Here is a 12,968-nt window from a genome sequence, read left to right on the forward strand (position 1 = left end):
TCCCCAGGTCTCATATTCTCAGGTTGGTTATAAACCTCTTTGTTTTGCTTATACTATGTTCTGGGATTCAAATGGCACACCCTCCTGGGGTCTCTGCCTGTATGAGACTCTCTTGAAAAATATGACTTGATTGGGTCCTAGCTCTGCATCAGTCACCCCTCCAAGTTTCTATGTCATCTCAAGCACAATGTCTGATAATGGAGAAAACTCAGCTACAGAGGAACAGAGTTACTACGTGAGATCATCCTTTTTTTATTCTAATATCTTCAAATGAGTCCATTTCAGGAATTAAGAATAATTCTCTTGGAGCAATGAAGTTTATATAGCCAATATAAACAAACCTACATCTGCTTCATGCCAGGAGAGGATAGAGGGGGAGATATTTCTTTTGCTACCAACATAGGCTCTTTTGCTTGAGTAGTATTTTTGGCAGATGCTACCACATTTAACTTCCCACAATGGCACTGTTTATTTAAGGCCAATATAAAACATCCCTGGCCCTTCTCTTAGATTTTTCAGCCCCTTGGTTGACTTTCATGTATCCTTTTAAGCACATTTTTATGGTGCCTTTGGAATCACTGCTCAGTGCCTTTAAACAAAATACTCCCAAACAACAAGAACTCCATCTTAGCAGGGTGAGAAAATAAGCTGTACATGGGCCACTGCTCATGGATTTCACTACTTTCTGTTCTCACCAGTAGTTCAGAGGAACAAATAACTGCCAGAGCAGAGGTCTTCCTAACCAAGTACCTTGTCACCAACAAAGATCATTTGTGATGATTTAGAGAAAAGTGTATAAAAAAGCATAGTCGTGCTTTGCCTAATATGCACTTGAGCTCCTGACAATCATTTTGTCCAAAGCTGCACTGTTTTATCAGACTGACCTAGGGGAAATTTAATTTCAGTTTTTGCACTCTGACTATTTGTGGTATAGAAAATATATTTGCAGCTGTAAATCTTTCCCAGATTTGTATTTGATTTTAAATCAAAGGTAAAAATGTAGCTGCAAAAATGAGTTTCAGATCTTTATAGGAAGTTTACTAGGTCCTTAGGGACAATGGCTTATGGTCAGCCCAAAAGCCTCTGTTTTTTTCAGAACAGGGTAACTTTTCACTCCTTTCAGGCTGAAGCCTCGTTCTCTACATGAGTGCAGTGGCACCACTTCTGTTTGTACCCATTATACCTAAGTACTGGTCTCAGGCTTCACAGGTGCCAGAGCAGAGCTATGCTCCAGCCAAAGCCCCTGCCTAAAAACATCCATCTGCTAAGCAGGCTGCTACAGGTCCTGACGAGCCACCATGGGCTGCCTGCCACGAGGCACTGTGACCACAGCCACAGGACACCTCTATCCACAGGAGCATGCTGCTGCTGCTTTGGAGCTGGACAACTTGAACAGCCAGCACTTCCCAGCCTGGCAGGGACAGCTGGGGAATGCAGTCTTCAGCGTTCTTGCCTCTTCAAGCAAATGTGTTGGAAACGGCTTTATAGTGGCCTACTCACATCCTGATTTTTTCCCCAGATGTGTTATTTCTGCTTAACAGTATTTACTGTGGGTATTTTGCTAAACCTCTGGCTACTCAGAATTTCTAGTCATGTTTTCTACTGCCTTCCACAGGTAAGAGTATCACCTAATACTTTAATACCCTTTAATACTGCCACCATTGTTTTTCTCCTGTGTTGTCCTGTGAAATACTGTGGGTGCCAAATGCAACCCAAACAGCCATCTGCAGAAACAGTGTCTCCCAGAGGAGGTGCAGAATGTGCACAAACATGTGCTCTGTTTGCCTAAGGACACCTGCCAGAATCCTGCTGATGCCCCAAGCATAGGAAAATATTTGGCACAAGCCACGTCTCCAAAGATTTCTCTCCTTGTAGGTAGTGGAAAATATTCCTTTCTTAACATACTTACTTCATTTTCTTCAGGTTCTCCCTAAATAAGTGAATGCTTCTGTTGTTCCCTGCAGTGATGTCCAATAAGCACAGCCACTCATGGTTTCTCAGGTCTCTCAGAGTACTTATACAATCTCATTTTAGCTCCTGCCTCAAGGTGAGTGGTGTGAACTGTTGTTATGCTGCACTCTCCCTTCTCTGTCCTGCTCTTCTGAGTTTCTTTTTCCTGAGAAGACTTCCCTTAATTCTTCTTCAGTTTTTTAAGTCCTTCGGCTTTCCAACAAATGCATCTTTTTAAAGGCACTAAGACTTTTTAAACTCATTAATGGATACTGCCTTCACCAATATACTCATGAATTGTGCTGAGGTGGTGGCGTGACTGGAATACTAACAAAGGGAGTGTTAGCTTGCTTGGAATGACAGGAAAGATTAGATAGACTGCTCTGCATTCAAGGGTACACAGGTGTGCTGGGACATCCAGAATGTGGAGGAATTTACTATCTCTGAGAAAGTAAAAGGGGAAAAGAATATGAAGGCTTTGATTGCAAGGATTTCAAAATATTAAACAAGGAAGACTTGAGGCTTTTTGTGCCCAAAAGCAGCATCAGCCAAAGGACAGGATATAATATTAATGAGGGATTTTAGCAATCCAGGTATTCCTGTATATTCAGGTATTTACAGGACTTTTATGAAAGTCCCATAAAAATGAGAGGTTTTGGTTTTTTTTTAAACCATATTATAAGATTATAGCAAAAAATTTAATTTCAACATTAAGTACTACTTTGAGTGGTAAAGTAGTATAAAGCTAGCATATATTGTTTGTGAGTAGGGACATCACAGATTTTACATCAATGGAAGTTTTTAGGAAAGACAGGAACATGTCAGAAGTCATTTAGAAATAGTTATTATTAGTGGGTAAAGCAGTGGGGTACATGACCTCTTAACTATCTTTCTAGGCATTTACTCAATTTTTATGGAACCATGCTTCATTCATTAATCAACTTTTCAATTTGTACACATGCTCCCTTTATGTGTGTGTTCATCACATAAAGGCCTAAATCTTGCTCTTTGCCACCTTCTTTCTATGAATTTTTAGTATTAAAATTCATAGTTGTCCTGCTTTGGCTATATATTATTTTTGTTATATATTATTTATATATATATATTTTTAATATTTTATATATATTTTTCTATATATTATTACATATATTATATATATATTATTTTTGGCTATATATTATTTTTATATATATTTTGGCTATACCTCTAACTCCTTATAAATTGGAACTCTTCCACTTGCTTTCCCTGATTTTTGATTGCAACATTTTCCAGTGATCCTATAAAAAGTCTTCTGACTGAAAGTTTCATTATTGCTCTTTTCATTCCTGCTGGGCACACTTTCCAGACACTTGGAAACTTATACGGTGGTGCTGTCCTTTACATCTTGCATCTTATTCCATGGACCAGCATTAATACAAGATAATGGGTGTTCACTTTTCAAAATATAATTATGAGAATGATCAGAAGACTGAAGGAGTGGCAGCAGGACTACACAGATTGAATGCATTTTCCTGGTACAGAAGCAGATGTTGTTCCTCTTTAAGATTTTCACTGGAGTCGCTTGCAAGGTAAGAGAGAGAATCGGGAGGACCTGATGACTGAGGCCAGCTCCCCTCCTTTCCTTAACTCCACTGTTCTTAGCAATTCATTCTTAGAGATTTTGACTGGTGCCCAATTTCCCTAGCAGCAAAGTTCATATGTACTTGATTACTTACACAGGAGACAATTTAACCATGAAAACCTCATATGTGAGGGATTAGCTGAGGGCAAAGTAGGGCTCTTAAACTCTTAATGTAAGTATGGTCATGACAGCACAGTTTGATTAAATTGAAACATTTCACTTAGCAAAGTATAGATTTAATTCTAATAATTTTAAAGGTGTCAAAAAGGAAGGGGTACTCATTTCACTCAGCACATATAGTCTCCACATCTGTCTCCCTGAGAGGAACAATGAATAAACTTTGCAAGGAAAAAAATAAACAATTACTGTTTCTGTACACCATTCATCTTCTGGTACTTGCAGTTTTTGTGGACACATCTGCATGATTTCTACAAATCCTATTACAGCTCACATTAGAGAAATGAGGTTAGTGATCTAAAGTTTTATTTGAGAAGCAAGACATGTTGTTGCTTTGTTTCAAGATAAAATATAAGTATTAGAAGTTCTCTCTTATTTTCTGCAGATAAATGCTGTTGAGATGCTACTGCAATCTTTTTCCCATTGCAATGGTTTTGCCTATAACCATGGTTTTCATGCTTAATTTTCATGTTTACCATCAGTCATGCAATTCCAATTGACATATGATTTGATTTTTCTGCTACATAAACCAATTTTACATCATGTAGTTCCAGTAACTGGGGCTACTCACGCCACAAGAAAAAGACAAAGCCTTTTTTTGTTTTCTTTAGTTTCTCTTTCCTTAATCACTTGGACCAGATTCTCAGCTAATTTTATTTTCCTCTGTTATCTTCAGCTCTGTTGACATACTGTATTGGCAAAATTTGTAGTTCATTGTTACAGGTAAATTTCTAAAGGAGACAGTTAAAATTTCTGTGTTTCCATTCTACTGAACTCTTTCCTCTGTGTTGAATATTTTGAGCTCTCTTCCTGCCCTCACAGGCACTCACGTGATTTGCTAAAATAATGCACGTGAAATTGCTGGCCGAGCTTGCAAGATAGCTCCCTAAAAAAAAAATCTTGAACTTAATGGTTGGATTTAAGAAACCTCATTTACACATTTTATGCAATGTGATAAATAACTGTTGCACTGTATTAAGAATTTATACTGAGAATGACTCAAGTGGATGGTATGAACTGCTTTATCCACCAGCTAAAAATCTATTTTCTTTTCACTTTCTTCTGCCTCATAGAGAAGGGGAAAAGCAAGGTGGAGTGCTGACTGGTTCTGACTTCAACAACAGAGCAAACAGCCCCCTGTGTGTGTGAAGAGACAGAAAAGTGTGTGACCATCACCCTCCTACAATTGCTCACAATTTAAAAGCCAGCCAGCAGCAGGAACAGGAAGAGAAAAGGTCACAAGAGGACAGTGTCCATGGCCAGCATCAGGTTTCACAGAAGGGACCATAAGGGAGAAAATGAAAAACATTTGGACTTAATTAAGGCACTAATCTGGAAAAATGAGGAACAGTTGAAAGCTGCAGAGTTGGGGCATTGTATAAACTTCTTTTCTTGATCACAAAGTAAGCTTGCAGTAGCTTCTGCTACTGAGAATAAGGGAGGAAGAGGTTGGTAGGAACTGGGGCTCTGAGGTCTCCCCTAGAGCACTGTGTTTTATAGGGAAGTAGCATCAATAAAGGCAAGGGAGGGAGTACAAAAGGAAAGGGGACTGTAAGAAAAATTACATACATTGCTTAGAGCTTTGCTCCCTAACATAGTGCTTTCACATCTTTGAAAATATGTATTTCTCCTAGAAGTAGCTTTTCAGTTGTCATCTTAAATTTTTCTGCTAGAAAATTCTCTGTGTGCTTATAAATAGTATATAAACAACAGGTAAATACTGACTTATATAAAATAACATTGTAGATAATATGCACATATATTTGCTTGCATTTATCTTAAAAGAAAAAAAAAGATGGCACAATACATCTGCAAAAAATTAAACAAAAGAAGACAAGAGCTGGAGTTCCTTCCAGCCTTTTCTGGCCTATCTGCACTACAGATTCAATTAACTAAAGGCAGAGGTATCTGATTTAGTTTCAGTCTTCTGTGTATTGTCACTTGTTTGGATACAACAGCGTTAAAGAACAAAATCAGGGGACTTTCTCGCAGTCAGTGGCCCACCCATACTTCAAAATGGAAAACACACAGATAAACTGTAGTTCTGGGCATCCAAACAGACAGTGAGAATGCTCAACCTCAAATTGTGTCCTTTCAACAGCTGAAAACTGGCATTGCTATTCGGCAGGGAAATGCAGTACTGCTCAATATGGCACTGGCATAAATTCATGCATTAGAAGCTGCATGTACACATCTAAGGGTATTGAATAATCAGGGATTACGGTTAGATGAGGGTTAAAATGGATGTTGAGTGTCTAAATGCATAATTTCTTTTTTTCTTTGTGGTTATAACAAAGACTAAGAAGAGTGTATTTTGTTCATGTGCAGAGACCAAGTCAGATTTGCTACCAGACTGAGTAAGCATGTCTTATGCAAAACTTTCTATGGAAAGAGATTACTCCAGGATTCAGGAGAGATATATGCTTGTGAGTAGAAAACAAAGGACATAGCAAACTTTATTCTTTTCTTTTTTTAAATCAGCTGGTTCTCACCCTTTAGATTCACATTTAATGAAGGGAGACAATTAATTATTAGTATAATCCAATGAGAAGCTGAATATTAGGCTATTTTTCCCTTTCTAGTTTCCATACAAAATTCCTCAGCTATACCAGTTTGAGCACCCTTATGGTCACATCCTCATCTACAGAAACCAGGCTCCATTATTATTGCTTTATGTCATAAAGGGGGTATGGCCCTCAGTCCAGCTATGTCTTCAGTTGAGTTTTGGGCCCTGATTTTCACACACTGTTTCATATGCAGCGGTGTGAGAAAACCTCTTTCAAAATGTGCACAGAAAGCTGCTCAAGTACCCGACAGTAGCCTGCATCTATTTTGCATGATAAATGTAACAGATAAAGACAAGATAAACTAGAATCAAAGTAACCTCTTGCTCCCTTTCCATTAACATACAGGAAAAGAACAGAACATTGATGTCTACTGAAGCAAAGAATTATATAATAATATTGTTTGAGAAAAACGGAATAGAGATTTTTGTTATATGTAGTATTTGTTAAGGATACTTAGAAGTTTGTGGGTCTTGCATGAAAGTTCTTTTAAAATTATGTTTTGTGACAATTCTTTCTAAAAACAGCTGTGGCATGCACTAAATAGTACAGTTGGTGCTTCAAAAAGAATCTGTGTCTGCAGTAGTCTGAAAATAAAATCCCACATCAAGGAGTTCACTACAAGTTAGCCCTGCTCACAGTCAAAGGATACTTATGCAAGGATGTGCGTGGAGTTATTTCTAAGCAATGCTTTTCCATGTAGTTATTTTGGAATTGCAAATATGTTTCTTTTCTCTTGTTTTCCCGTAACTGGTGAAATGTGCTCCCTTTCAGCCTCAGCAGAGTATTGGACAGGTGCACTGAAAGCCCCAAACTTGCAGCTGAAAGGTGCTTGCATGGTTCACTCAGCTGGTAGAGTTTATCTGGTATAATTTAGGCCAGATTTATGCTGATGGAACACCTTTGGGTGCAATCCAGGTCTTTTTGAACTCAGGGCTAATGGGGACAGCCAAATGAACCGAGGTTACAGAGAAAGCACTGGAAATACCTTTGTTATTCATGCATTTGACTTAAGCCAAGTGATCTAATTGTTGATGGGTTTCAGTAAAGTATGCCCCAACTACTAAACTACTACTAAAGCCAACCAAGTCAATCTTGTTTTAATTTTTCTAAAGAGCCTTTTTCATTCATTTAAGTGGAGGAAATGGAACTAAAGGTTTTTACAGATGAATTAGGATTTTAAAACAAGAGTAGATGTAGGGAGAAGGGAAGATTATAGTGAACTTCCCTGAAGTGTCCAGCCTACGAAGGAGCAGCTTCTGTTGCCACTGCCTCTGCCAGCCTGTGTAGTTACATGCCATCCTTATGCTTTATTTCCAAAAGCCTTATTAATGTACTTTTTTGCATTTTCTTACGTTAATTTTCTCACCGAGGATACCAGTAAGAAAGTTTTCTACTCCTTTTTTTAGCCCTTGAATTGGGTGGCAGCATTTTAATGTTTTAAGTAATGTCTGTGCCAGCTACACGGGAACTCTTTTTCTAAAACTCTGATGTTGTCTGAGGTAAAGCTAGGCAAAGATGCTATGCAGAAATCATTTATGCCCTGACATGCATGTGCATGGACTACTATAGAGGTCAGTCCTTCCCAAGTGCTCTATTTAATTCCATCTATGAGCCACTAACCCAAACATTGAGAAGGCACTGTCAGAGCAAATGAAGCAGAAAAGCTGCTCCCAAAAATCAGTGGACACAAATCTCTCTCCTCTGCTTTCTGAAGAGATGCCAGTTCCTCCTGTGTATACACCTGGTAGAGCAGCACTGCTCAAAGAAACATCTCAATCTTCCATGGCAACAAGCCCAGAAGCTGATCTGCCAGCCTCAACCTGGTTAACTACTAACAGGCAGTAACTGGGGGCAGCCAGCACCCAAAGAGCAAGGGTAACCTATTTCTTCTGCACTGGGGACAACTTTCATACTGCTGCTCTGGTGCTGCAACATTTAGGTGACTTCTAGGACACAGATTTCTTGGGAGTTTCCTTTGCCTTTCTGTCAATCTGCTAGGAGGCTCAGACATTGGAGTTTTGCTTCACCTATCCCAGGAGCTCTGCTAGCTGGCTCAGTCTACGAGCATGTTTCATATCATGTGCAGCAGTTCCAGAAAAACTGTTTTTCAGTCCTTGTCTTTCTTCTTCTCTGTTAACAATATTCCCATGTGCTCAGAAAGCTGATGAAATTACACTGCCAAACCAGGCTGCAGCCCACCTGCCAATGTGTGTACACTCTGATGGACACGCTCGGCAGCATCCCCTACACTGCCTGTCAGCAGGTCAAAAGTGATGCTGGCAAAATCAGCAGATGCCAGCACAGGAATCACGGGAGTTGATGCTAGGTTTAAGTCCAGTTTCCAAATTTCTATAATTTCTGGTAGGCATCCTGGAATTCACCATTAGATAAACAACTATTGAATAGCCTCATGAAATATTGGAGGATTTATTGATATATACAGATGGAGCTGTAAAGACTATATGATTAATAAGAAAAGCACCTTGACTGGGAAAAGAAAAGGTGGTATGTGTGCACTTCTTTAATCTCTTTAATTACTATAATTTCAGTGAATGAATAAACTAATCCAATGGAATAACCCCAAGCAGACATATCCAGGAATTTCCCTCTGATGTCCCCCAAGTCACGTCTTGACTTTTAAAATCCTTTTTCTCTATTGCTTTGAAAAAAAGGACTTCTAATTCCATGCACTTTATTATTTGGCCTGTTTCAATTAGGAGTACACTTGAAAAGCTCTGTTTCTTTCTCTCTTCTGTAGATAGAAGTTTTTATGTTAAAAATCAATGCAGTCGTTCTTCCATATTCTGCTTTCATACTGTGTATATTTTATCATCCTAAATTTTACCAGTGCAAATTGTGAGACATGCTGTCTCTGCATGGGGGAAAGGTGTAGTTATTTATACATAACTTAGAACATGCTTCAGTATGTGTTCCTAGCTAAATATATAAAAAAGACAACTACCAACTCAACATCTCCTGAAAAATTAACATTCTCAATTCAGTGACATTTTTTATTATGCACCTTCATTTGGCTTAGTAGGCTATGCATGAAAGCATCCAATCTGGAATCATTAGTGACAGTTACTAAATTTCAGCTTTTGCCTTCTGTTTCCAGTACTTTTTTCTTTTAAATTTCAACATAATTTTTACTATGTTTTCAAGTCTAAAGGACATAAATCATAAAAATATTAAACAGACATACATCAGAATGTTTGGTTTCTTCTCAGATCCACCAATTTCACCTGTATAATACTACAATTATGTCTAAAAGGCTTATGCACTGGGTGTCAATATCTGTTAATTAGTGATGCTTTAAAAAACCTTTTTATGTAACATTTGAGAAAAACCTGGTGATAGAAAAGCATACACTTTTTCCTTCCAAGAGTAAATCAAACTGTGACTCCTTCACACTCAGCCTGTATTTCATACATGTAACTATAAACCCATTATAGTTCATCTCCAGATACAGTGCTCTAACTCTCCATTTCATGTAACTTAAATTATGTAAAATGTGTGCTCATGAATTGAAAGATAGTTGTTGCTTTTTATGAAGAAAATAAACAGCAGGATATATGTTACCATTGCCATCACAGGGAGCTTTACTGAATAATTCCTTTGACTACGGTATGAAACATCCAACTTCAAATGTCAGTAACTGAAGTATGAAAAGACTGGTAAAAGGTTTTCCTGACCAAAGATTCATCTATCCAATATCTTACCTCCTAGCAGATATGCAGAGAAGAGTACAAGAAAAGCATATTTCAGTACTTCTTCGGAATACTCTCCCACTTTCCACAATTTGTGGCCCTAAGAATACCTGTGTTTTTTAAAAAACACTTTTACTTCATATATCAATATGACATTTTTATTAAATATAATAATATAGATACTATTTTTTATGTTTTATACTTGCCCTTATTAGACTAATACTTTATTTCACAAGCTGGAAAATTCTAGCTAGATTTCTTGTGCCAAACAAAAGTCCCCTCCTCACTTTTTATATGGACACATCTTGCTGCTCTGGGACCAACGTAGGGGTAAGAAGCTGTGGGAGACTCCGTTTCTCTCCTCTGTACCAGACACCACGAGGTTCCTGACATCAGACATCTCCTGTCTTCTCTCTTACATCTGCTAAGTAATTTGATGAGTGTACTAAATCTATCTTTATTTGTGTTACCATTACTATGTGGACTATAATTGGTAAGAACACGGTAGGATATCCTGCATCCTTCTTGTGACATATTTTACCCTTAACCCAGGAGACAAATTACCAAAATGGTTCCATTTCTTTCTGTTCAGGACACAGATGTCTTGGCACAGGATTTGCACTGAAGAATCACAGCTCAGTATTATTGGTCTTTTCCTTCCTCTCACTGTTGGGCTGCTCATGTCCAAGAGCCGGATGGTCACAGGCCTCATAAGCTTCTTTTCTTAACCTGGCTGCCCACGGAAATGAGGTATTTGCAACACTGCTTTTCATCTGGTGGTGTGGTTTGTTTTGTTTTATTTCCTGCCTGCCAGTGCCCTGGTAGTAACAGAAGCTCCACAAAGGAACTTTGTCTACATCTGAAAGAGAAGTCTCAAAGAAAATTTCATTCTTACTGGTTTTGCGGCAATAAGCAGGTAGGGGAGAACAGCAAGATAAAATTGTGCCATTTGGGGGGATTAGTTGAACATAAATTGTGCCATATTTTAGGTGGCAGCAGCTGGCTGATGACCCAGTCAGCTCCAAGCATTGCTAGCCACAATACTGGTGTCCCTTGTAAGACTGGAAACATCAGGATGGTCCTGAATGCAATGGAGGTAGACAAATGTATAAGGAATCAAAGTGTGGGAATTTTGAGACTGCAGGAACACCTTCTTTTCTTGCCTTATGCTACCCCTTTTAAGAACATACTATTTATGGTTTTAAAGGTAAATTCAGGTTTTGCCTTTGTATAATTTTTCTATTTGAGGATCACAAGGATATGAGCATTAGATAATTTTTCCCCACACACCTGCTGAAATTCTGCACTCACTGTAATTATAAAGAAAACATGTAAACTGGATTCTCTAATTTAAAGCAGCTATAGCTTTTCTTTGTGAACCTTATTCACTAACACATTTTAATATACCTATGTACAAATAATACATATGAAAAATAAAGTAACAGTAAATGTATCATCTATGTAAAATACTCAGATAAGAAACTATGAAAACTGTTAGGCTTCTTCACCACTGACTGAAAACTATAATCGCTTGTTTCATATTTATGTGTGATATGAATCCTGAATAAAGAATAATAATAAATTTTTAATGCTTTTAAACATACTGATTTTCTAGGGGTTTCAGAGGACAGACTTTTGTTTAATCATATTTCTGGGCTGTTGCCAGGCTGTCACTATTCCCTAGAGTTGAATCTCTGGACATCTGAGGTTCTCCCCTGGAGCTGCATCTATAGACATTAAAGATTCAGAGTTGTTACATACCTTAAGCTAGGAGAGACAGGGGACTTGGTCCTAATTACAGCTTATGCCCATTTAAGGTTCTTTAAGCTTAATGCAGAAGCCTTGATGCAAATGAAAATCAGGTCCTCAGTCACTTCAAAAGTGCTCACAAAAAAGGTTAAAATTCTGTTTAACTTCCTCTTCTTATCAAAGTCTTGGGAAAAAAGAGCCTTTTCATAAGGACCAAGTGCTGCATGTTTAATCTGAAGTCTGCCGTTTAAAGAGGGTGATTGATTTTTCCACATTAAGGGCAAAATAGCAGGAAATCTGTGCCTCACTAACTCTTACACACATACCTGCTAGCAACTGAGAAGCTCACTATTCAAATCAAAGTGGGATTTCTGGGTTTTAACTGTAGCCCTTGAAGGGCTCAATTCCTTTGGGTTTGTCTTAAATTAAGAGCCAGAAATTATTTCCCCATGAGACTTCAAGTTAGATCTTTGCCAAGGCCATGGGTCACTTGATTGCATCCAGAAGTTTACTCTGTACTTAGCTGGTGATGTGTCGATGTGATGAGGTTTCAGCACATGATACTTTATAATGACTGAAGCTGGTTCCCATGATTTTTTAAATTCAGTTGGGGAATAGCAGTACATAAAATCTGACTATAATTTTCAGGATTTTTTCCCCCCCATGTTATAGTTTGTAAGCATTTGTATAGTTATGTAAGCATTTACAGGAACCTATGATTTCTCACTTTTATCTGTACACCACAGAGTTATTAATGGAAATGAAAAATAAAACTGCCATGTAGATGCGCTGCTGTGAAAAGAACTACTACTAATTAAATGTGGGGTAAGTGACTATGATAAAACCCCTTGGTAATATGCCTGGTGACTGTGGGACAAGAGGTCATGCTTCACATGCCAAGAATGACAGTGAGATGCTACAAGGGTTTGAGAACCAGTTGGAGAGTCAGTTCTCTAGTTCAGTGACCTCACTTCAGTGGGAACTGTATAAACACAGAAGTCAACCAAATAAATTTAGAGGTATTTATAACTCTCTTGTGCAGTGAAGTACACTGAAGACAAGGGATGTAGAAATTACAGACTGCCGGTAATGGTAAAAGAAAACAACAACAAACACAACTTTAAATATATATTATAAAGAGCAGACAAGGAAAAAAAATCTTTCCAGAGAAGACTGCCAGTAGCCCAGTGACACTCA

The 12,968-nt window shown here is 38.1% G+C and overlaps 1 long non-coding RNA gene across 1 annotated transcript; it reads left to right on the forward strand.

Moving 5' to 3' along the window:
- Positions 1 to 1,968: 1,968 nt before the first annotated feature.
- On the forward strand, positions 1,969 to 5,554 carry LOC131576216 (uncharacterized). The gene is made up of 3 exons (XR_009276935.1): positions 1,969 to 2,047; positions 3,296 to 3,518; positions 4,822 to 5,554. It is a non-coding gene; the product is annotated as an uncharacterized LOC131576216 (long non-coding RNA).
- The last annotated feature ends 7,414 nt before the right edge of the window (positions 5,555 to 12,968 follow it).

The sequence above is a fragment of the Poecile atricapillus genome, chromosome 2, assembly GCF_030490865.1.
Source record: "Poecile atricapillus isolate bPoeAtr1 chromosome 2, bPoeAtr1.hap1, whole genome shotgun sequence".
NCBI classification, from domain to species: domain Eukaryota; kingdom Metazoa; phylum Chordata; class Aves; order Passeriformes; family Paridae; genus Poecile; species Poecile atricapillus.